At 36.6% G+C, this 23,629-nt stretch overlaps 1 protein-coding gene across 1 annotated transcript in view; it reads left to right on the top strand.

The window, feature by feature from the left end:
• Positions 1 to 11,305: 11,305 nt before the first annotated feature.
• Positions 11,306 to 23,629, top strand: part of LOC129942595 (ELAV-like protein 4) — a 40,999-nt gene continuing 28,675 nt past the window's right edge. Inside the window, exon 1 of the mRNA XM_056051606.1 lies at positions 11,306 to 12,823. The gene's annotated coding sequence lies outside the window, so the exon portion shown is untranslated. The remainder of the gene's footprint in view (positions 12,824 to 23,629) is intronic.

Raw genomic sequence — 23,629 nt, forward strand, 5'->3', positions numbered from 1 at the left:
AAAAAAAAAAACGAATAAAATTTGCAAAATCTCATCGATTCTTTATTTGAAACGTTAGATTGGTCCATGACATTTACTTTTTGAAGATAATTTCATTTAAATTTTGAACGCGGCTGCGTCTTAGGTGGTCCATTCGGAAAGTTCAATTTTGGGTAACTTTTTCGAGAATTTCGGCCGGAGAGGCCCGAATTTCTTCGGAAATGTTGTCTTCCAAAGCTGGAATAGTTGCTGGCTTATTTGTGTAGACTTTAGACTTGACGTAGCCCCACAAAAAATAGTCTAAAGGCGTCAAATCGCATGATCTTGGTGGCCAACTTACCGGTCCATTCCTTGAGATGAATTGTTTTCCGAAGTTTTCCCTCAAAATGGCCATAGAATCGCGAGCTGTGTGGCATGTAGCGCCATCTTGTTGAAACCACATGTCAACCAAGTTCAGTTCTTCCATTTTTGGCAACAAAAAGTTTGTTAGCATTGAACGATAGCGATCGCCATTCACCGTAACGTTGCGTCCAACAGCATCTTTGAAAAAATACGGTCCAATGATTCCACCAGCGTACAAACCACACCAAACAGTGCATTTTTCGGGATGCATGGCCAGTTCTTGAACGGCTTCTGGTTGCTCTTCACTCCAAATGCGGCAATTTTGCTTATTTACGTAGCCATTCAACCAGAAATGAGCCTCATCGCTGAACAAAATTTGTCGATAAAAAAGCGGATTTTCTGCCAACTTTTCTAGGGCCCATTCACTGAAAATTCGACTATGTGGCAGATCGTTCGGCTTCAGTTCTTGCACGAGCTGTATTTTATACGGTTTTACACCAAGATCTTTGCGTAAAATCTTCCATGTGGTCGAATAACACAAACCCAATTGCTGCGAACGGCGACGAATCGACATTTCACGGTCTTCAGCAACACTCTCAGAAACAGACGCAATATTCTCTTCTGTACGCACTGTACGCATTCGTGTGGTTGGTTTAATGTCCAATAAAGTAAACTAAGTGCGAAACTTGGTCACAATCGCATTAATTGTTTGCTCACTTGGTCGATTATGTAGACCATAAATCGGACGTAAAGCGCGAAACACATTTCGAACCGAACACTGATTTTGGTAATAAAATTTAATGATTTGCAAGCGTTGCTCGTTAGTAAGTCTATTCATGATGAAATGTCAAAGCATAATGAGCATCTTTCTCTTTGACACCATGTCTGAAATCCCGCGTGATCTGTCAAATACTAATGCATGAAAATCCTAACCTCAAAAAAATCACCCTTTATATATAAATTATATACCCACAAAACCTTTACGTTCTGGAAAAGGAAGAAAAAAAAAAACGTCGTATATAAAAGTGTATTGCAGTAACATATCTTCTTCTTAAAATGTATTAACCTAACCTATGACAATCACTCACAGCTCAGGTTTTGTTATACTATTATTTAAAAAAAATACTATCTAAATATATAAGAATGTTTAAAACAATGGACGTTTTATATTTAAAAATATGTATTTCATTATTTAATTTAAGAGATTTGCGGCTTGTTCGCGTTTTTTCAAAAGTTTGTCTCAATTTCGACGCCCGAAACTTTAAGTTAGTTAATGTTCGGATACCAAACCTTCTGTGTTGACATATATTTCAAGACATTACCTGGACATAATTGATAACATACACATTGGTTTAATATAATCGTATTTGTCAGTTATGCCATCATTTTTAGGAGTGAAACCTTTTTTAACTTACAATCATAAAAAAAAATTAGATATTTACAATAAAATTGATAAAATACTTTTAAGCATTCTCAATTTTTATCGGTATTTGGTTAAAGCTCATACTAGTTGAACTTTCATTTTTTGGGATTACAGATCTTTAAATGAATGTAAAATAGGTTGTCGTTAAAAATCATATCAAAACTAATAAGACTCGTAAATTTAATCGCGTTCAACAGTTAAGCACCACTTTAACTTCTAATTCAGAATTGGTTTCCTTCAAAATCCAATTAAAAATTAAATTAAAAAATTCACGATTTTTATCACACTGCCCAGTTGTTCAGTGGGCAAAACACTTTTTTTTAATTAATGTCATCTGACGATTCGTTTAAAAAAAACGTGATTTTATTCTCGTCTCTAGGAAGAATACATGACATATTTGAAGTCAGAAATTCGAGGGCTTAGGGATGCGACCAATCTTAGGTGGTTTCCAAGAAAATGCGGCCACCTAGAAGTCTGCTATGTACATATTTGCCATCTAGGAGTCGAAAGGCTTCCAGGTAAGTGGTTTCCCAAAAGTCTAGGTTAGGTTAGGTTAAAGTGGCTGTTGGTTGGGAAGTCCAACACACTTAGACCAAAGTATGGACCGTTGTGATACTACATGGATCAGTTGATTAGCTTAACTCGTCGAACCAATTGGAGCTCCGAATGAAGCGTAGGAGACAAATAATGTCCGAATTTTTTAGATCGCTGGTATCGTTGAAGTAGTAGTCTCCAAGGTGGATTCTACGTCTTTGTGATAAGGCAGGGCATGTGCACAGAAGATGAGGGATTGTCTCCTTCTCCCCCTCGTCCATGCAACTCCTACAAAAATCATTAGCAGGGGCTCCTAGTCGAATAGCATGCCTTCCTATTAAGCTGTGCCCATTTAGGACACCTATAACGTAGCTAATGTGCAATCTACTCCGAGAGATTAATTGTTTTGAGCGCCTGGCGCTAAGATTAGGCCGAATTAGTTTTGTCGCTAAACAGGTGGTGGTGTTATTCCACCTGAAGTTTGTTTTCTCAAAGGTATCTTGCTTTATCATGAGTTCATATGTATCTAAGGGGATACCTATGCTAGCATTGTGAGCCAGCAGAGGTAAAGTTGTTCAAATTTTTGCAAGTTTGTCTTTGCAATTTCCTGGAATATCTCTATGAACCGGCACCTAGAAAAGGTGAATGTTGAACTGTGTAGTCATCTCCGTAAGAGATAATCGACAATTTATGATCAGTGGAGACAGAGACTAGGTATTTTAACGCAGCTTGGCTATCCGAGAAGATGTGTATATCATTTGTTGATATAACGTTTTCTCTAAGCCAGGATAGGACTTCTTTTATAGCAATGATCGGGTAGACAAAAGGAGAGACTTAAGTTTAGTCTATCTGAGTATACGCCTCCACCAACCCTATCCTCCGTTTTTGATCCGTCTGTATAAAAGTTTATAGGATCATCGTTCAAAACTTATGTATTCTCATAAGAAGACCTGGGAGGTATAGTCACTTTGAAGCTGTAGTTATTAAACTGAGGATGGGGTATGGTGTAGTCAATATTACTGTTTATAGTTCTGAACGAGTTCAAAATAGTGTTGTGGCAAATTCCATTATTGATTCACAGAGAGGAGGCTTGAAGCCGTATGGCTGTATTAGCGGCCGTTTGCTTGCTGAAAATGTCCAGCGGTATTAAATGGAACAGAACATCAAGTGAGGCGGAGGGGGTAGAGCGAAGTGCTCCTCCCATACACAGGCAGCCTGTTCGTTGTAATTTGCTGAGTTTATCGCGATTTGTCGCTATATCTAGCGCCGTCCACCATACCGCTACTCCATAAGTAAGAATCAACCTTATGACCGAGATATATAGCGAGTGTGTAATGCGGGGCTGTAGTCCCCCCATTTATTACCAATGGCCTTTTTAGAGGAGAACAGGGCTACTGTGGCCTTGTTTATTCTCTCTTGAATATTAGGTCTCCAACTTCTTATCCAAAAGGAGACCCAAGTATTTTGCTTGTTCAGAGAATTTAAGTGGTACACCATTTATGAGGGTAGGGTCAATGAGGGGGACTTTGTATTTCCTTGTGAAGAGGACAAGGTTGGTTTTTTGTGGGTTAACGCCTAGTCCACACCGATTTGCCCATCTGGTGAGCTTATTTAAAGCGTTTTGTAAGAGTTCTTTTAGTATATTGGGATGTTAACCCGTTACTGCAATAGCAACAGCAGCGTCCGCATAAGCAAACACTCTGTATCCCTCTTCTTCTAGAGTAATTAGTAATTCATTTATTTCTAAGTTCCAGAGGAGAGGGGATAGGACACCACCTTGTGGCGTACCTCTGCTGACACCCCTTTGTGCAGTAAAATCACTTTTGAATGCTTATCAGCATCTGATTAATCAATTCGCTGATCGACTTATCTAGCTTTAGCGATGTCAATACACGTGCAATTGCAGATGTGTCGACATTGTTAAATGCACCTTCTATATCTAAGAAGGCAACTAAGGTGTACTCTTTATGATGGAGGGAATATTCGATTGTACGTACTATACTGTGTAGAGCCGTTTCAACTGATTTCCCTTTGTTGTAGGCGTGTTGAGCCTTTGAAAGGAGGGACTTATCAATACTTACCCTTAAGTGGATATCGATCAAACGTTTAAAAGTATTGAGAAGGAATGATGATAAGCCTTTAACTTATCTCCAAGACCTCGTGATGTATGCCAATTTGAGGCATCCCTTGAAGATTTTTTCTAGAATACTGCAGTTCAGCTGAAATAATCCATCCGGACCTGCTGTTAATAGCCTATTTGAGTTTTTCCCTAGTGACTAGACCTTGTGGGGGATATAATATTAGAGCTACCAGGAAAGTGGACGTATAGTAGCAAGTTAAGCGATTCTTCGCTTGAATTGGTCCAGAGGCCAGGGGCGTTTTTCAAGCAGCTTGGCATGATTGGATTTTTGGAGACGATTTTGCGCAACCTGGATGCTTCAGAGCAATCTTCCACGTTGCTACAGAAGTTTCTCCAGGACGATCAATGGTTTTCCTCAGTTCTTTTTTTTATATATCTTCAGTGATTCTTTATTTGAATCCCAGTCAGACATGTCTCTAGAAGCTTTCGCTTTTTTTGCATTCTGCATTGGTTTCCCCCCTATATTCCATTTTTCTGGAAATGTCACGACTTGCGACGTGCTGAATGACGAACTTTTCTGTTATCACCATTACTAAAACTAAATGCAACTTTAGTATCAACTAGTTGAGGAAATTATGCTTGAAGGTTATTTGAATGAATGAATTAGGTGGCGCAACAGTCTGTATAGAACCAGGGCCTAGTGACTTACAACTCTCAACCATTCCTGTGTGCGAATGATGTTGTCAGAGATAGAAGGGACCTACAGTTTATATGCCGAATCCGAACGGCTAAAGTACTTTTCATGACAAGAATTACTCTTGGAGGATTTGTCAATTCTTTAAGTTAGATGGCACATGCAGTGATTAAACCCACCATAAAAAGCGGTTCTAATGTGACATCTCTATATCTTCTTCTGAGAAGCTGGCGTTGGTCTCTCCTCTTTTGCTCGTAGAGCACGCGAGCATCTCTGATCCTTTTGTGCATCGCCGTTTTGTATGCCTGTTGTTTAGTTGCGTGCGGGATCAACCTGAATCGGTTATCGGGGATGGTGTCTTTCAGGCTATATCTCCCGATTGTGCCACCAAAGATGAATTGTCTCTCTAGCTTAGCGTTAAAATCTACTAAGACAGTTTTAATGTCATACCCATGTATTAAGACAAGTGCGCATATGAGACTTATATTTGCAAATTTAGACTTGATGCTCATTGTCGCGATGCGCTCGCTCACACTGTTAAAACTCAAGACTCTTTGTCTAAGTCTAGTTTCAACAACACCCAAATGCGCTATGTTATGTTAACAGTAACTTTCTGCAAAATAACACACAAATTACTAAAGTTGGTAAGGAGTTGGCACAATATTTTGTACGAAACTGAAAACATGCATTTACAAAAAATTAATTGAAAAACAAAATTTTGGGAAAATATCAAAGTTCATCTTGAGATTTAAAATTATAGATTTTAGATTTTTGATTTTAGATTAACAAATGTTTTATTTTTCTTTAAGTCTTATGCAGATTATATATATATATAATAATAAACTAACATTTTTAGAGCATGGCCTAAGCCGTCTGCCAGTTGACAATATAAACTTTAAAGTAGATTTTAAGTAATTTTTTTTTGTATTTAAAAAAGTTCATCTGTAATTTTTTTTCTGTATGAAAGAGCAAGCTTGACAAATTGAAACAGGACTTTCCAATCAGCTCCATTGAGAATGGTTATCATTTCATCTTCACTCAGTAAACTCTTCCCAAAAACACTCCTCCGAGATTCCATTAAGATCGGGCATCTGCAAATTAAGTGGTAGATGTTTTCCCTTTCTCCTTGGTTGCACAAATTGCAGATTTCCGAGCGTTCTTCTCTATGCGGCATAAAGTTGAGTGGCAGCAACTCTCCTCTTGTTTTTAAAACCAGTGACATGAGGTCTAATGAGTACTCTTCCTTGAAATAACTTCTGGTTGCAAGATTGTAATCGAGCATTGCGTAAATACGTCTGCTTGTCGACTCTCTAGCTTTTGTAATGAATTCCTCTCTTTTCTTCACATCAACTGCACTAATGAGATCATAAAGTTCAGCTTTTCATTGATCTGGCCTATTTTCGTTTAGAGTTAGCTGACGGTCACAAAGAGTAGCTAAGCTACTCCAGCTCTCGAACCAAGATGACTTCCTTCTTAAAATGACCATAGTTATTTTTTTGGGCAGCCTGTTCTCGTTCATGGTTAACGTCTTTATTATGTAGTCTACTTGCATTTTAAGTGTCGAAATGAATAGAGGAGGAAGACCCGTCTCGAGCATGAGAATGTGATTTGGAGTACTGTTTGGAAGCCTCAAAGTTCTCTTTAGAAAATATCTCAAAAGATATTCCACCTCACTGAATTCTTTGTGACCCCATACTTGTGCGGCGTAGCACATAACTGCCTTCGCCGTTGTTTCAAAAACTCGGAACTTTGAATTGAAATGAACGTCTTTGTTGTGCATAATGGACTTCCACGTTGCATTTAGTGCATTTTTTGATTTGGCTAGTTTCTCTACAATGTGGTTTCTCAGATTCAGATTTCTTGATATCTTTACTCCTAGGTAGTTGTAGTCACTTACTACTTCGATTTCCTTGCTATCAAATCTCCACTTTTCGTTGCGACAGTTTGGGCCTCCACCGTTACGAAAGATCATAACCTTGGATTTGCTAAGGTTTACCTGAAGCCTCCATTTGTAGCAGTATGCAGCTATTCTGTTTATCATCAACTGGAGACTTTCAGGCGTTTCAGCAAATATAACAATGTCATCGGCGAATTTTAAGGATTTCACTAGAAGATTTGATGTAACTTTTGCTCCACCCTGTAGATCGTCCTCCATGTCGTCTATGAAGAGTGCAAACAAAAGAGGGCTTAAGTTGCAACCTTGTCTTACTCCTACTTCCACTTCGTATGATTCCGCTATATCGTTGTTGAAAGAGATTGCAGATGTTGTAGATTCATAAAATTTTTCCAAAATGCGTCCAAACTTTGTTGAAACACCTTTGTTGTAAAGTTTAAGCATTAGAGCTTTTCTGTCGATGGTGTCGAAGGCAGCTTTAAAATCTATAAAGAAGGCATACAGCTTCTTTTTATCTTTAATGAAGATGTCCGCAATGGATGTGAGTGAGTAGATTTGGTCTATCGTTGAGTAGTTCTTGCGGAACCCGGCTTGAGACTCACCAAGGAGATGATTTGCTTGAACCCAACCGTAGAGTCTTTTGTATAGAAGCCTTGTCAGAATTTTCATTGAAGTGTTCAGCAAGGATATTCCTCTATAGTTTGCAGGATCAGTGCGGTCACCTTTCTTGAATATGGGAGTGACGATAGAATCCTTAAAATAAGTAGGTATGCATCCGTCTTCGTAAGCCTGGTTAAGCGCTAGAGTAAAGTGTTCGATGAATGAGGGTGTGCTGAATTTGTAAAATTCCGGCGGTATACTGTTGGATCCTGGAGCTTTGTTACATTTCAGTTCATCCAAAACTGCCTTTACCTCTAAGATACAGAAGGGGGCGTCCAAGGCGTCATCCGCCTGAAAAGGGATAGCAAATTGGAAGCTCGTAGTAAACTTGTCCTTTGTGAGGTTTTTGAAATGTTCGCATAAATCCTTCAGCTCGATCGGTAGGCAAGGTCGCGGTAATTGACTGTCGTTGTTTATAAGGCGTACTTTGCTCCAAAACTGTGACGCGTTCCTGCAACTTGAAAGATCGTGTGCAATGTTCTCAAAGTATGCTTGACGCTTAGACTTAAGCAAGGCTTTTAAAGTTTTGTTAGCGGACAAATATTCACGCTTTAGAAAGGGGTTTTGAGGGTACTTCCTTACAAGCTTTAACCAAGCAAATGATTTTTTCCTTGCTTGTGAGCAGTCTCTGTCAAACCATTTGTCACGAGGAGTAGAAACCCTGTTATTGTTCATCCTACAAGATGTTGGTATCGATATTGCTATCGTATTTTCGGAAAGATTGAGGTTTGTATTGAATGGAGGTGCAAGCTTTAAGGCGATGTTGGTGTCTAACGCTTCAGCATACGTATTCGCCATCGATTGTTTCCATTTGTATTTTGTAGCTTTTGTTGTGCAAACCTCTACACGTTGTAGACTCATTGGTAGCTGAACTGAAACTTGGATAGGAAGATGGTCCGAGTGAATCTGTGATACAACTTCGAAGTCATTCATTAGGTTACACCAATCCCCATTCACCATAGCATAATCAATAACTGAGTTGCCCTGAGGACCGATAAAAGTGTAGGCACCATCAGCGTCTCCCTGTGTACTTCCATTGCAGATACCAAGACCAAACGAATTACAAAGATCAATAATTTTCTTTCCTTCTCGGTTTACAACAACATCTTTCGAATGACGGTGGTTCAAGTTCAAAGGTTTGAGTTCGCTTTCCAATGATCCTGTTCTAGCGTTGAAGTCCCCAATGAGCATGACGTTTTTAAGAGCTGCAATGTACAAATTGTCTTCAAGTAAGTTAAATTGCCTATCCCAGCTAGTGCAGTTTAGATATACAGGAACCAAGGATAAAGTATGGTGGTTGGATTTGATTTCAATATACAGAAAGTCTTCGAGGTTCTTAAAAATGAATTCAACACCTGTTGTATTTAATTTGCAGCCCATCAGTATGCCTCCGCTAGCCCTTCCTTTTCTATTAATTTTAATTGCTGGTTGCCACTTAGTTGTATGGTTCGGGAAATATGGTTCAAATTTAATGTTATGTTCTTCAGTTACATGAGTTTCAATTAATATAAAAATTTCAAATTCATTAATAAAGTTTAAAAAATCTAAAGTTTGAATCTTATTATTTAAACCTGCTATATTATAACTTAATATTCTAACGTTAACGTTAACTATATTTGAATTCTGGCAGACGGCATCTACCTAGTTCATTATATTATTTTTTAAGTTGGAATGTGCTGAAGTGTTAACCCCTGAGTCCCAACTGCTGATTTGCATTGTGTTTCCAGCCGAAGATGTGCTTTGGCCAACTGACGTTTCTTGATGAATGACGTTTAGTCTGACATCTCTTCGTGAATTTTGTTGAATTTGTAAACAGATTTGATGAAAAAAGTTTTTTTCCAGGTTGTTATCTTCAATTAATTTTTTAAAACCATCTACTTGATTAGTAACAAAGCCTTGATTATCAATCCATTCTACAATTATATTATTAATGCTGAGTCTATCATCGCGCAGTGAAACTTTCATCCGAGGTTGAGTGGTCCGAATATGTTTTCTCAATTGTAAGAGCTTGCTACGCTTCTGTCGGATGGCTGGTGGGTAATCCCGACTTACGGATGCTCCGGTTCCTTTCAGCCTTTTTGCATTCCTCAGAACCTTAAATGCATTGTTTTTGTTTTTAAATTCTGCCAAAGTTGTAACTGTGCCATTCGCTGAGCTTATCTCCCGTATATCTTGGATAGTAATTATATCCTGCGACTCCGATAAAGTTTTGCAGATGTTTTCGGTTTCTATGAGTGGATCGTTTGAGCTTTTTTTCAGTCGAAAAACTAAGTTGGCCGCATTTGCTGAGGTTTTATATATATTATATATTTTAGATATTTGGATTATACCCTACGACTACGAATGCATCCATTAAACTTCAAGGATGTATTAAGTAGGTACTAACAACGTCTATAATTAAAAACTCGAAAATTGATTTCGATACTCAGCAGTGGCTCGTTTAAACCATTCTCACCGTTTCTGAAAAAATTAGGATGCATTGGTAGTAAACTTTGCTTTAGGTGTTTTAGTTTTATTTCTGAAAATAAAGTTCTTTATTCATAGCAAAACTCTAGCTAATTTTAATATGTTATCTCTTTTATACAATTAATGAAAATGTCTTCACATAGTAAGTTAAGAAACACAATAAAATTCATAGGTACTTCAAGTCGTACTAAAATAATACCAATATTGAATTCCTATACTTTTAGCCTGGCAATATTTTCGACACCATCCTAATTTGTTAACCTGCTCTTCAAATAAGAAAATGTTTCTTCTTTTCACACATAATATATAAAATAATACCTGCCTACGACCAGTAACAGAAACAGCAACAGAAACAGTATCAAAACAAAAACAACAACAAGTGCATATGCAACACCCTTACGCATAATTAAATATTTCTCACAAAAACGTCCTGTTCCTTGTTTTTATATATGAAGGTAGGTGTTATCCTTATCCTTATTTTTTTTTGTTTGTTGTTGTGATGTGTGGCTCAGTTCTGCCACCCATTAATGCAAAACAAGCAAAAAACACAGTTTTCTTTTGCCAATGCTGCTGTTGATGTCTTTAACTTTACAACCACCCCCACTGACCTGCATCGCAAAGACATACAATGTAGGTACTGTACTCTGGTACATTCTCCTTTCCAAAACCCACTTTTGGCGTCAAGTTTCAAAACAAACCAACATACACACGAACACACATACATACATATTTCCACACATATACACTGTTATAAATAAAACAGCGTGAAGTATAAAATAAAAAAAAAAGGATTCAAAACCTAACAAATCCAATGCAACATCAAACCAGGAACCTCGTCGGTTGTCTATATAAAAGTTGTCCCAATGGACTTTTTAAAATAAATACATATACATATTTATGTACATACATATATAAGCTCCCCGAAGGAATATAAACGACAACGAACGCAACGGTTTGTCGTGGGTGGTGCTCGCGCTCGTGCTCTTGTTCGTGTTCGACATGTTCACTGTTCAGTTCATGTCCTGTGTTCTGAACCAAACCAAACCAAATCACAGACCAGAACGAACAAGGATCCTCTGACTTTTGTCGGTTTCCAACAACCCCCCATTTAGTTCTTGCACTCTCTGAACGCAAGTTGTGTTTTATCATTTTCCAAAAACAAAAAAAAGTATAATTCAAGTATAAATACATACATACATATATATGATAAATTTATATCCTTATTGAATTTTCTTTCATACACACTCTCATACACAAATTAAATACATACAATTATACCTACTTTGAAAGGATATGGATAATTTTTCTATATAAATACGAATTAAATTAATTAATTTCGATTAAGACAAAAAAGAGAGGAGAATTAATTAATCAGCTTGATTTTTTTCTGCATCTTCTCAAAACATACACACTTGTACGTACTCTTCGTCCTTCGAATCCACCCTTTATAAGACCCCACCTAATCTTTAAACAAAATATATCTACTCTCGAAAAATATTCTTAAAAAGAAAATAGAACTGAACTATCGCGCGGATAGAAAGTCGTTCCTTTTGTTTTTTATAGTCCAGTGGTAAAAACAGGATAAAATAAATTGTGAATAATTGTTTCTCTTTTGTGTACATGAAATCAAAGTTAATCTTAAAAAAAAACAAACGCTTTTAAAAGCCGCATAATAATACAATTATTGCCGCACCTTAAAATAGTGTATATACACCCAAAGAAGAAAACTACTCTATCTACACATCGCGTTTGCTTTTGCTTGCTTCCTTGCTTGCTTGCTTGGTGCACACACAGGATAGGATAGGACATCATCATATGTAGGAAAGCACCAGAAATATACCTACAACTACAACAACAACAACAAAACAGAATCAGAAACAACTGAAACAACTACAACTACACAACGAGCGACGTCGACGTGGACACGACACGAGTAGAGCAGCAAAACGGCGAATACAGGAATTGCAGTAGCAGTAACAGCAGCAGCAATTGCAATAAATTTTGCAGCAGGACGAACGACAATGAAGAAAACGCACCAACACAAAGCACAAAAGAATTAAAAATCAATCTATTTGAAATTTAAGGATACTATAGACAAAAAAAAAGGACTTCAGAAAACTTAAAAAAATACGCCCTAAATTTGTCTAAGAATAGAAAAACAATCGCGTGATTTTTTAAGATAAATCGGAATAAAAGGATATTTATATACATATATATACATATGTACCTATATTCTACTACAACAACTGTACTCCTCCTACTCAAAAGGATTCCTTTTCTATATTTTTACTACTCATAGGAGTCACGCCATCGTCATACATAAAGTTTATTGAAGTCGTCGTCTTCGTCGTCGAAGTTTATACTTAAAGTCGAGGAGAATTCGCGGCGGGGTTGTGTGTGTGTTTTTTTTTCTAATTTGTTTGTTAACAAAAAGAAAGAAAAAAATTATAATTTTCAAAAATTCTAGTGCAATAAAAACTACCTACACTTTTAATCAAATCAAAAAGAAGGATATTTTGTTATATTAATTTATCTCGATGTGTATGTGATGTGTTGTGACAAAAAGGATATAAAACTGTGAAATATTATTATTTCCTCTCTACAAGGATTCTGATGCATTTAAACCACAAAAAACAAGCTTTCTCCTATTTTGCCACAGTAGTTCTTCCAGAGGCTAGCTAATAATATAAAGAAAGGAAGAAAATTTTTTAAATAAAAAAGCAAAACGAAAAATCAGGACAACAAGGAGTGGTTTGTATATACTATAATATGATAATTCAATCAAATTCTAGGCGCATACAGTGTACCTACCTACCAACCTACAACAACTTTAAAAAAAATCCATCCCACACACATTTATTTTTGTTGCAACAACCCCCATCTTCACCCTTACTCATCATCTTCCCTTCACAATATCGAATCACCCACATCCTGGAATATTTCCGTTGCATCCAGAATCCAGGAGCTCTAGGAGACAGGAGGAGGATTTTTACGTTTTCATAGTAAAATTTTCATTTATATCCTGCTGCCTGGATGCTTTTCGTATCCTGATTTCTTTCCTACCCCCCTTTATTTCATTTTTGTACCCACTACCTAGTATCTCTTCTCTTCTCCTCTACCTATAGGATATGCGATTTGCAATTATTATGAAGAATAAGGGAATGGATGGAGAGGGATGGTAGAAGAAAGAAGTGGAATTAATCGATTTAGTTCCATGGAAGAGATGTATGCAATTTTTGTGATGTTGCGCCTTCTTTTTTGCCATTTGATTGTTGTTGTTATTGCATCTGTGTCAATTGTTTTGTCTCTTTCTATATTCTTTCGGATGGTGCGGCACAACACAGAACAGTGTGAGATAAATTCATATGTATGTGTGTGTGTATATATTTTCTTTCTAAAAAAGCTTAAAAATGCAATAGAAAAGCTTTTTTCCTAAACCATTTTCGAAAACAACACCGACAACGAAACCGACAGCGACAGCGTAGCGGCACCGCCACTGACACCGGCTAAGACTGAGATGTTGCATCAGGTTTGGTTTGATTTCAGGGGGTGGTTAGGTTGTCGTGTTGTGTCTTGTGTGTCATCACTTCATCAGCCCTTATCTCTCTCTCTCTCGTTCTCTTTTTATCAATTTGTCTCTCTTCTTGTGTAGGTTTGGTTCGAAACGAATGTCCTGCTGCTCCTGGTCCTGGGTTTGTTTGTTTTGTGTCCTTTTGTGTTTCTATTATTTTTTGCTTTTGTTGTTGTAGGTTTTAGTTGTAGAGCGATGATACTATTCTTCGGTTCCGGCACATACCTACAGCTTTTACTATTGAGGGTGGTTAAGGGAGGGGTTTTTATTTATTTTTTGTATTTTTTGTATTTTTTGTATTTTTGCATTTTTATTTTCTTTCTCATCAGAAATTATTGTGTTTGTAGCTCGTGGCTAAGGGGTTGTGTTGGTTAGGAACATAATATCCTATGGTTGGAATGTTTAATAAGAACTTTCATTCAGTAACAAAAAAAGAGAATGCAAAGAGAGAAACCTAGGCTAGGAATGATGGCGATGAGTACAAATACAATTTTGTTTTATTTATTCGAATTGAAGAGAGTTTTGTGTAGGTAGTTTTCTGGTTAGCTTAGAGTGTATCCTTCTTTCTTTTTGGTTTCTCGTAAAAATTATACGTCAATAGGTTTAGGCACATATCCATACATATATTTTTGTTCAGATAGTTTTGTTTACACATTAAGCTTATAATTTAAGTTTGTATCAATGACTCGTAGTTTTTTTTTATGAGTACGTTTATTCATAATAGGGATGGGACAGTTTTTAAAGAACCATATGTTTCAAAATGTTTCTATATCGATAGGAAGATAACGATTGCACTTATACAAACTAAATTATTAGATACACTTAGCAATGGCTTTCATAAGTTTATTAGGTCTTACAAATTAGAAAAAAGAGACTGGGATAACTTCTCATCCGTACCTGTCTGTCGTTTTGATAAAAACTTTAATGACAGTATTTTGTGTGAGATACAAAATTTAAAGTGTTTTGTAAAAAAAAGTTTTCAATTGAATATTACTAAACAAAATCAAAATTGACTAAATTATGAAAATACCTGTTAAATTTTTGTAAGAGCAAATTTGGAACAGAATAAAACATTTTTGAAGCCAATATCTTTATCTATTCTCGAATTATTCAAATCGAAAATTACTGACTTACTTACTTAAGGTGGTTCTACAGTCCGGGCGGACCTTTGCCTCAACCAAAATGCGACTCCAGCCAGCTCGGTCCCTAGCTAGCTGTCTCCAGTTTCGCACGACAAGTTGGTTTAGGTCCTCTCCCACCTGGGTGCGCCACCTGAGTCGCGGTCTTCCTCTACTGCGCCATCCCTCGGGATTGGATTCGAAGACCTTCCGGACTGGAGCGTTGATGTCCATCCGCTCTACATGACCTAGCCATCTAAGCCGTTGGACTTTAATTCTGCTAACTAGGTCAGTGTCGCTGTACAGCCCGTACAGTTCGTCGTTATATTTTCTCTCCATCTATGCGTACGGGACCAAAAATGACAGGTCCAGGCCTCAGCGCCATAAATGAGAACTGGGATGATGAGTGTCTTATAGATGATGATTTTAGATGCTCGAGAGAGGACTCTACTTCTCAATTGCCTTCTAAGTCCAAAGAAGCAGCGATTTGCAAGAGTTATTCTTCTTTTGATTTCAGCGCTGGGGTCGTTGTCTGCATTAATAGCGGTGCCTAGGTAGACAAAGTCCTTAACTAACTCAAAGTTATAGCTGTCCATGGTGACGTTTTGTCCAAGACGTCGTCGTTCAGTGTCCTTTTATGATGACAGCATATACATAGCAATGCTCAAAAACGCTCCACTGACATCACGCTTTGATCTCAATAAAGTCCTAGTGTTTTTTTATTTAAGTTTCTTCGAATTTTTTTTTTTGGTTTAGAGTTGTAAGTCACAAGGCCCTAGTTCTCAATGGACTGTTGCGTTACCTTATTTATCGATGTTGATATTTGAAAAAAAAATATTTTTTTAAAGTCGATATTTTTACTTTTTCTTAGGATATAGCATCCCCAACGTACAGATGTACGGACATAGGGGAGTACTGACGCACCAATGCAAACACAGACGTTTCTTTTAATATACATACAGTTTTGTGCAACTAGAACCTCCAACATTTTTCATTGAATGTTTTCAATGTTCAATTGTTTAGAAAATCAAACAGCAAAATTCTTTCTTTAGTTTTTTAAACTTTTTTGATATAACGTTATAATTATTGAAAAAAAATATGAACATTCTTCACTTAAACAAAAAATAAATAACTAAATGCTATAGTTGATAAAATTGCTGTGCATGACATTTGCAACTTAGATCTAACCACTAAATTTAAAACTATTTTCTTACTTCAAGGCAATTAAATAGTAATATTTATAACGGCTGCATATGTTCTGGGCATCGAAGCTATAAGGTTATTAATAACCATTTTTGGAATGTCATTCCAGCGAATAGGTCACTTTTGTGCTTAGAAATGTTGCTCCCAATTGTTCTCTTGACAATTTTTTTGTAATCCACTTTTGGGCAACTTAGACTTATGTTTGAGATTATTGCCGTGTTGGAACGTCCATTTCCCAATGGGCATAAGGCAGCGCGGTGTTACAAAGAATGGCTACATAGTCTTCAGACTTCATTAAGCCCTCCAGTTGATGGATCAATGAGTAACCTAAGTTCAATTTTTGCATCCCTGCATGATGCCTTGGGGTTTCTTCAAAAGAAGTTTTTTTATTTTTTAACCATCTTCCTCTTCTTTAATGGCATAACACTTTTCCACTTTTGATAATTCTACAAATAGTTAATTTGTGAAGGGAATATTTCTTTGAAATTTACTTTTGGAATACTCCTTTTTTGAAATCACTCAAAATTCTGGATCAAAAATAAATCAGATTAACCGTTATTAAAATGAGACGAAAAGAGAAATGGTCACTAGTTGCAAATGTTTTGCAAAGCTGAAATCATTATTGTTTTTGTAAAAGCAGTGCATTTGGAGAATTTGCTTGTCGATCAGTGCTTTAAGATTATGAGCAGTAAGGGGACACATATAAAAGTCTAAGGCAATACAAATAATTTAATTTAAACAATTTTTGTACGAATGTTTATACAAAAGTTGTTTCAAGTTTTTTATATGCGTTGATAGTTGCAAAAGTGTCGCACAGTACTGTATGTATTTGATTTAGATTCTAGGAACCTTGAAACGTCGATTGTCAATTTTTTCATTTTGACAAATTGAAACGATTGCAATACCTTTCAATAGGAAGTTAGTATGCATTTTTTAGATACCAGTAATAAATGAGAATTGCAATTGGTACAAGATTGTTGAGAAAGGAAACAAATTTAGGTAAAAATATATTAGTAATTTATGTACATATATTTATGTACATATTAAGTTGAACTTATTGTTCCATCTTCCATTATAATCCTTTTAAGGTTTAATTTTGAAGAAAACTTGTATTTTCTCAATGCTTGTTTCATATGATTCCATACATTTTATGGATGCCTTAAAGCATTACAAAGAGCAACCCCTCACGAGTTTTGACGACAGTTTGCTTAGGATTATTGTATTCTTGAAAGACAAGATCAAGCAAAATGTCAATGTACATTTTGGTCGTCCGATAGTATTTGCCACTTCTTCGGCCAAGTTTGGAACACTTGTTTTTGGTGTTTTGCACTTCACTCAGAATGTAGCTAATGCTAATGCTTGAAACGTTGATTATTAATTCAAAGCACTTCAAATCATTAAAGTTGATCTTCTGAAATCTTACGGTACTTTAAAAATAATAAAATTTAAAAGATCAATAGGTGTTGCCAACAGTTTTTCTTTCTGCATTTTAGTGTTTCTTAGTAGTCAAACTTTTCGAGCTCATCGGCATAGACCAACGACATCACATATTCCTACAGAAAATAGTTAAGTAACCTCAATTGTGACACGAACTGTGTACCATTTTGTTCCACGGCCGTTTTGTTGAAACCATGGCTTTACAGCAAGTGAAATTCACTGTAACGTTCTTACCTTCATCGTTTCAAAAGAAGTACGTACCAATTATTTAACCAACACATATAAAACCACAAACAGTAAGTTTTTTGTTTAATTTGGAATATAGTCATGATTTTCAAAATAAATTCGCATAATTTGAAAGCGTTGTACAGACGTGAGTCCATTCATTTACACTTCAGAATTACACTTCAGAATTTCAGAAAGTAGTAAGCTTATATAGCAAGTGTCAAACTACGATCAGAGGCTCATCATAAGTGCATGTGTAAGTGCTCATTCGATCTAAAGCTTCATTCTTTCCATAGTTAGTTCTATGGAAGTCCATATGTGTATAAAATCAAAGGCCAAGATGACCAGATTGAGCAATAAAAAGTTCAGAATGACAATTTCTAAATTTTACCCCGTAGGATCTGTTTTCAAGGTATGACTTAATACAAGCTAAGAAAAATGGTGGAAAACCAAGAGCCTTAAGTTTAAATAAAATAATTCCGTGGCTAAGTTGGTCAAAACTTTACAAAAGTCAGTGTATACAATAAACAATCAACTTCATAACCTCGTTCTAAAGCGTTTGAACATATGTTTGAGAATGTGAGGATATTAGTAACTGTTGATCTTTTTTTCACAAAACCATGTTGCTGTTCGCAAATGAGATTTTTACTAAAAACTGCTACACTTTCACAAACAACTTGTTCAAATACTTAAGAAATGCAAGAAAGCTTTGTAATGGGCCTTTAGTTGCTTATATCCGACTTGTTACCTCTCTATAAAATTGGTGTTAGAAATGACTTCTTCCATATTCTTGGAAATTTGCCTGTTTTTAGAGAAAGTTTGAATAAAAACGTAAGGGGTTGAACTCAAGCATTACTACAATTTCTTAGTACTATCAGGGGAATACCATCAGGACCGGGTGAGCAGTCATCATTCAACCCAGATAAAAGATCAAGGACCGTACTCTGTGGCACAGGTATGTGACTACAGCTAGTTTGCGAAAAAGTGTGAAGATAATGAAAATATACTTCATCAACTACTTGAGGGCTATTTACAAATGACTCGGAAATTCGTTGCGAAAGCGTTACAGATATCAACATTTTTATCTAACGAAAGGTTCTTGTAAGTGAAGTTAACTGGAAAGCCATCTGATTTTTTCCTTGAGTTAACAAAAATCCAAACATTTTTAGGATTCTCTTTCAAAGAGGTGCCCATATCAGTAACATAACAAGCGTGTATAAAATTAGAAAGAGACTTAAATTCATTAAATAATTCAACATAAACAGAGAAGTTGTTTGGAGACAGAGTTATGAGATAAGTTTTTCATGCCTTTTTTTTTTGTTACGAAGTAAACGCAATTCTTTCGGGTACCAAGGATTGCTAAAGTTTGTATTTCTTGATTTCTTTTTCGGTACATTTTTTTCAAAACCTTAATTAAGGATCCTATAAAAAGTTGAAACTGCCTTGTCAATGTTAGAAAATGCTAACATCAGCAATTCCAGAAATGGTTAAATCTTCAGACAACTGCTGGAAATTTGCTCTTCTGAAATCAAAATTATATAAGCAATCAAAAGAATTACTGTGATTAGTAAGGTGATTACTTAAGTCAACAAAAATGTCCAAAAGGGGGTGATATTAGTCAATATTAGCAATTCCTGATTTAGATTCTGTATTACCCGTAGCATGATGGTTAGTGCGTTGGACTGTCATGCAAGGGGTCTTGGGTTCAATCCCTGCCTGTGCCACCTTAATTTAAAAAAATAAATTTCGCGGGTACTGCCTCTTGCGAGGAATTGACAAATCCTTCAAGAGTAATTCTTGTCATGAAAAAGTGCTTTCTCAAAACTAGCCGTTCGGATTCGGCCTAAAATTGTAGGTCCCTTCCATTCCTGACAACAGTACTCGCACACAGGAATGGTTGAGAGTTGTAAGTCACTAGGCCCTGGTTCACAACGGACTGTTGCGCCACACCATTTGATTTGATTTTTGATTTAGATTCTAGAACAAGAGTACTAATAGCGTCAGAAGAAAAGACTAAATCGAGAATTCGATTTTTTGAGTTTTTAATACAGCTTGTTTGCTGTAAGTCAGTAAGAAGGACTTTATCGAGAAGAGATAGTTCCATTTGTGAAGAAGAAGGAGAGCCTTCAAGGCAGGATTCGTCTTCGGATGGAATCCAGTCAATGTGTGGTAAATTAAAATCACCTAGAAGTAAGATATTGGTGTCAGAGCTGGACAAATTTATAAGATAGTCTAATGCCAAGTAGAGATCGTTATAAACAGACTCCAAACTTTTTGGAGGAATGTAAACGTTTAAAATGAAAAAAGTCTTAGTCTTTACCATTATCATTACACATACCAGTTCAATTGATAACACAAATGGAAAAAATACAGAAGAAGAGAAATATTGTATTTTTTACCGCTATGAGAACACCTCCACATAAATCCTTTGCATTACCAGCATGACGATCGTTTCTGTAAACTTCGAACTCTTGACTTAAAAGTTCTGTGTCGGAAAAGCTTGAATTAAGCCACGTTTCTGTCAAAACGAATACGTCGTGTGGAAATGATTGGGAGTTAAGAAAAATGTCAGTAGTCTTGCTACGAAGTCCCCTTACGTTTTGGTAGAAGAGCGCAAGCCTGTTAAGTTTTTTGATTTGTTTTTCAAAGAAACACCCTGTTTTTGACTTTGAGTAAATTCTTTGACTTAAGTCTCTGCGGGCCACATATTAGGGTTGCAAATAGAATCAAAGTAAGTGGGATTCGTTATTAAATTAAAAGAGGAAACAAAGCTTTTTGGTTTATTGATCTTATAGTACACTTGATAGATGAGCTGGAAGGTATGCTCTTGGTAGATACTAAGTGGAAAGTTATATCTTCTGGCGTAGTAACTGGGTCCAGACGAGATATAAACATTATTTTTGGTTTCGAGACAGCTTTGATAGGAATGACGTTGTTTATTACAGTTCCTGTAAAGGCGTCACTATTGGAAGCTAAATCTGAGACAACAATTTGAGGTATATTGGGAGTTCCGGTGGGATCTGTAGGTATTGGGGTGATGTTGTCATTTGTTCTTTTTGATGGTGGTGTAGAATATCTACCAAGTTCAGAGTTTTCTAGGCTTCTTTTATTAGACTTTTTCTTTTGTTTTCTAGGTACACTTTCTGCGTTATTAATACCAGAACCTGTATAATTTATTTCTAGCAATTTACTAAAGCTTAAAAGATTATTTAGTTAATTTTTAACGATTTGGCTTCTTTAACTTTAAACCCATATGGAATCTGTCACTATTTTACAAAAAAACTTCTTGCCAATTTTACTTGAAACGGTTATTTTGTGTGTATTATTTTTTATAATTTGTGATCCACAATTGTTTTGTTTGTAAACTTCCCAATTGAACGGAGGTTTTAACTTTATGTACAATTAATCTTTTAAGAGCAGTGGGTGGCAAATCTATCAAAAAGAAAGAAAGGAGTGGCTAATAAATTGTAAAACATTAATAATATAGTTAAAATATGGTTAAAGCTCTAGAGAAATAGCTGGTTGCATTCCTCCCCTTAAACAGTTCAACTGTAATTCTCGCGCTTCTAGGAATGCTATTCAATATACCCTTGAACCCAACTTCGGTCGTATTGTCAGGTACTACAGAGATTCGTTCTTTAGCTTCGCGAATGTGGAATGTCCTTCCCAGCCATTGCAATATTCAGGAATTTAAAACCAATGTGCACCGACACCTCCTTTAAATCCCTCTCTCCATTTCCTAGTGCTCACACTGTGTCTATTATCCCCTTGAGTGTGCGCTTGATAACCTTAATAATAATTTGTTTAATATTTTTCGGCCGAGACTATTCAACGATTAAAAGCTGAATTTAACGCTTTTCTTCCTTGCAGAGTTTAGAATCTCATAAATCGATTACATTTGAAAAGGTGCAACAGTTTGCTGTTAACCAACCAACCAAGTTAACCAACTAACCTCTCCATTTATCTAGGTCCTTAGTCTAGTCTGCCTTTACTGCGCTATTCTACAGACTAAATTCGAAGACAATGTAAGCTGAAGTTTTGGTTTCCTTCTGGCTAAGTCAACGTCATTGTACAGTCATTCCATCCTTACTTTTCTATTTTTGTATAATTATCTTACATTCTATTAAAAGGGTCGTAGCACACCTCCAATGGTGTGAAAGTTATATGATTTGTTTCTCCAGTAAGAATATGAAATAAACATAAATTTAAATAAATATAAATAAAAAGCAGTTTTACAATTCACAATAAAATAGAAAAGCTGATTTTTAACAGGTTTCTTTTTAACAATTTCTTCATTTTAAAATAAAAATTATTATGGTTTACCACTTTTCAACAATGCCTTGTAGAATTTACAACAAGTTCAACTTCGTTACTCCGTTCCTAGATATTGAAGGAGCTTTCAACAACGTCAGTTACCAGGCGATCACAACAGCAATGGATAAGGTCAAAAGCAGGACAATAATTTCTAACATGAGAAGTTTTACTACCACCAGATCGGTGAATCGAGACACTCCCCGAGGTGGAGTCCTTTCGTCTCTTTTATGGAACATGGTAGTAAACGACCTACTTACAGCATTGGAAGCAGAGGGTTTCAAGGTGATTGCCTATGCTGACGACGTTGCGATATCCGTATCTGGGAAGCACCCCCAAGTTCTCTCGGAACTCCTACAAAATGCCCTAAACAGGCTAACTAAATGGGCTAAGCAATGTAGATTGGATGTCAACCCACACAAAACAGAATTAATACTCTTTTCGAGAAGATATAAAATTTCTCAGATTAGCCCACCCAAAATTAGAGAAATACCATTAATCTTTTCCGACCAAGCTAAATATTTGGGCCTCGTTTTAGACAACAAACTAAATTGGAAGGCAAATATTGATGAAAGAGTAAAAAAGGCTTCTGTAGCGCTTTTTACTTGTAAAAAGGCCATAGGATCAAAATGGGGCTTCTCCCCAAAAATAGCCCACTGGCTATACACTTCGGTAATCAGACCAATACCCATTTATGGAGCTGGCGTATGGTGGACCGCACTGGACAAGATGGTAAATCTAAATAAGCTCATCAAAGTCCAGCGGTCAGCAGGTATGTGCATCACAGGAGCACTTCGCACAACACCAACCGCAACACTGGAAGTGCTTTTAAACCTAACACCACTTGACATCTTCTCTAAAAAGGTGGCTGCCAACTCATGTGTAAGGCTTAGAGCCACCTCTCAATGGACCAGTAACAATACTGGACATATTACTATTCTTGACTGTTTCAGATCTATCCCAGATCGCTTAGACTATACCACCCCAAAAATGGTATTCGGTAAAAGCTTCCATGTGTCCATCCCTTCAAGATCCTCCTGGGAAGAAGAGAGACCCCTGGAAGAAGATGCGGTACACTTCTATACTGACGGTTCAAAGACCGATCACGGAGTTGGAAGTGGTATCTTTTCAGAACAACTGAATCTCAGTCTATCCTATAGACTTCCCAATCAATGTAGTGTATTCCTGGCTCAAATAAAACGTTATATCTTGTAGGGATATACGAATCTTCTCAGACAGCCAAGCCGCTCTTAAATCTCTCGCGTCTGTCTCCACAAACTCTCAAACAGTCCACGATTGTCGATCATCTCCGAATGAGATGACAGAACAGTTTAACATTCACCTCATTTGGGTGCCGGTCCACAGAGTCATTCCGGGAAATTGCAAAGCCGATGAGCTCGCCAAAAACGGAACACTTCGGCCTCATGTTAGACAAAAACATAACATAGGAACACCACTTGCTACATGCAAATATCTTCTCAAACAATATGCTCTAGAAACAACAAATGCTAGATGGTCACAGAGTACCACCTGTCTAGCAACCAAGCAAATATGGCCAAGTATTGACTTAAAACGGTCAAAAGGCTTGATATCACTGAGCAGACAAAGTATAAGCTCTACAATTGGAGTAATAACGGGACACTGCCTCATAGGAAGACATGCTCTGGGGCTAGTGGTCTACACAAATGACTT

The sequence above is a fragment of the Eupeodes corollae genome, chromosome 1 (assembly GCF_945859685.1).
Source record: "Eupeodes corollae chromosome 1, idEupCoro1.1, whole genome shotgun sequence".
Taxonomy (NCBI): domain Eukaryota; kingdom Metazoa; phylum Arthropoda; class Insecta; order Diptera; family Syrphidae; genus Eupeodes; species Eupeodes corollae.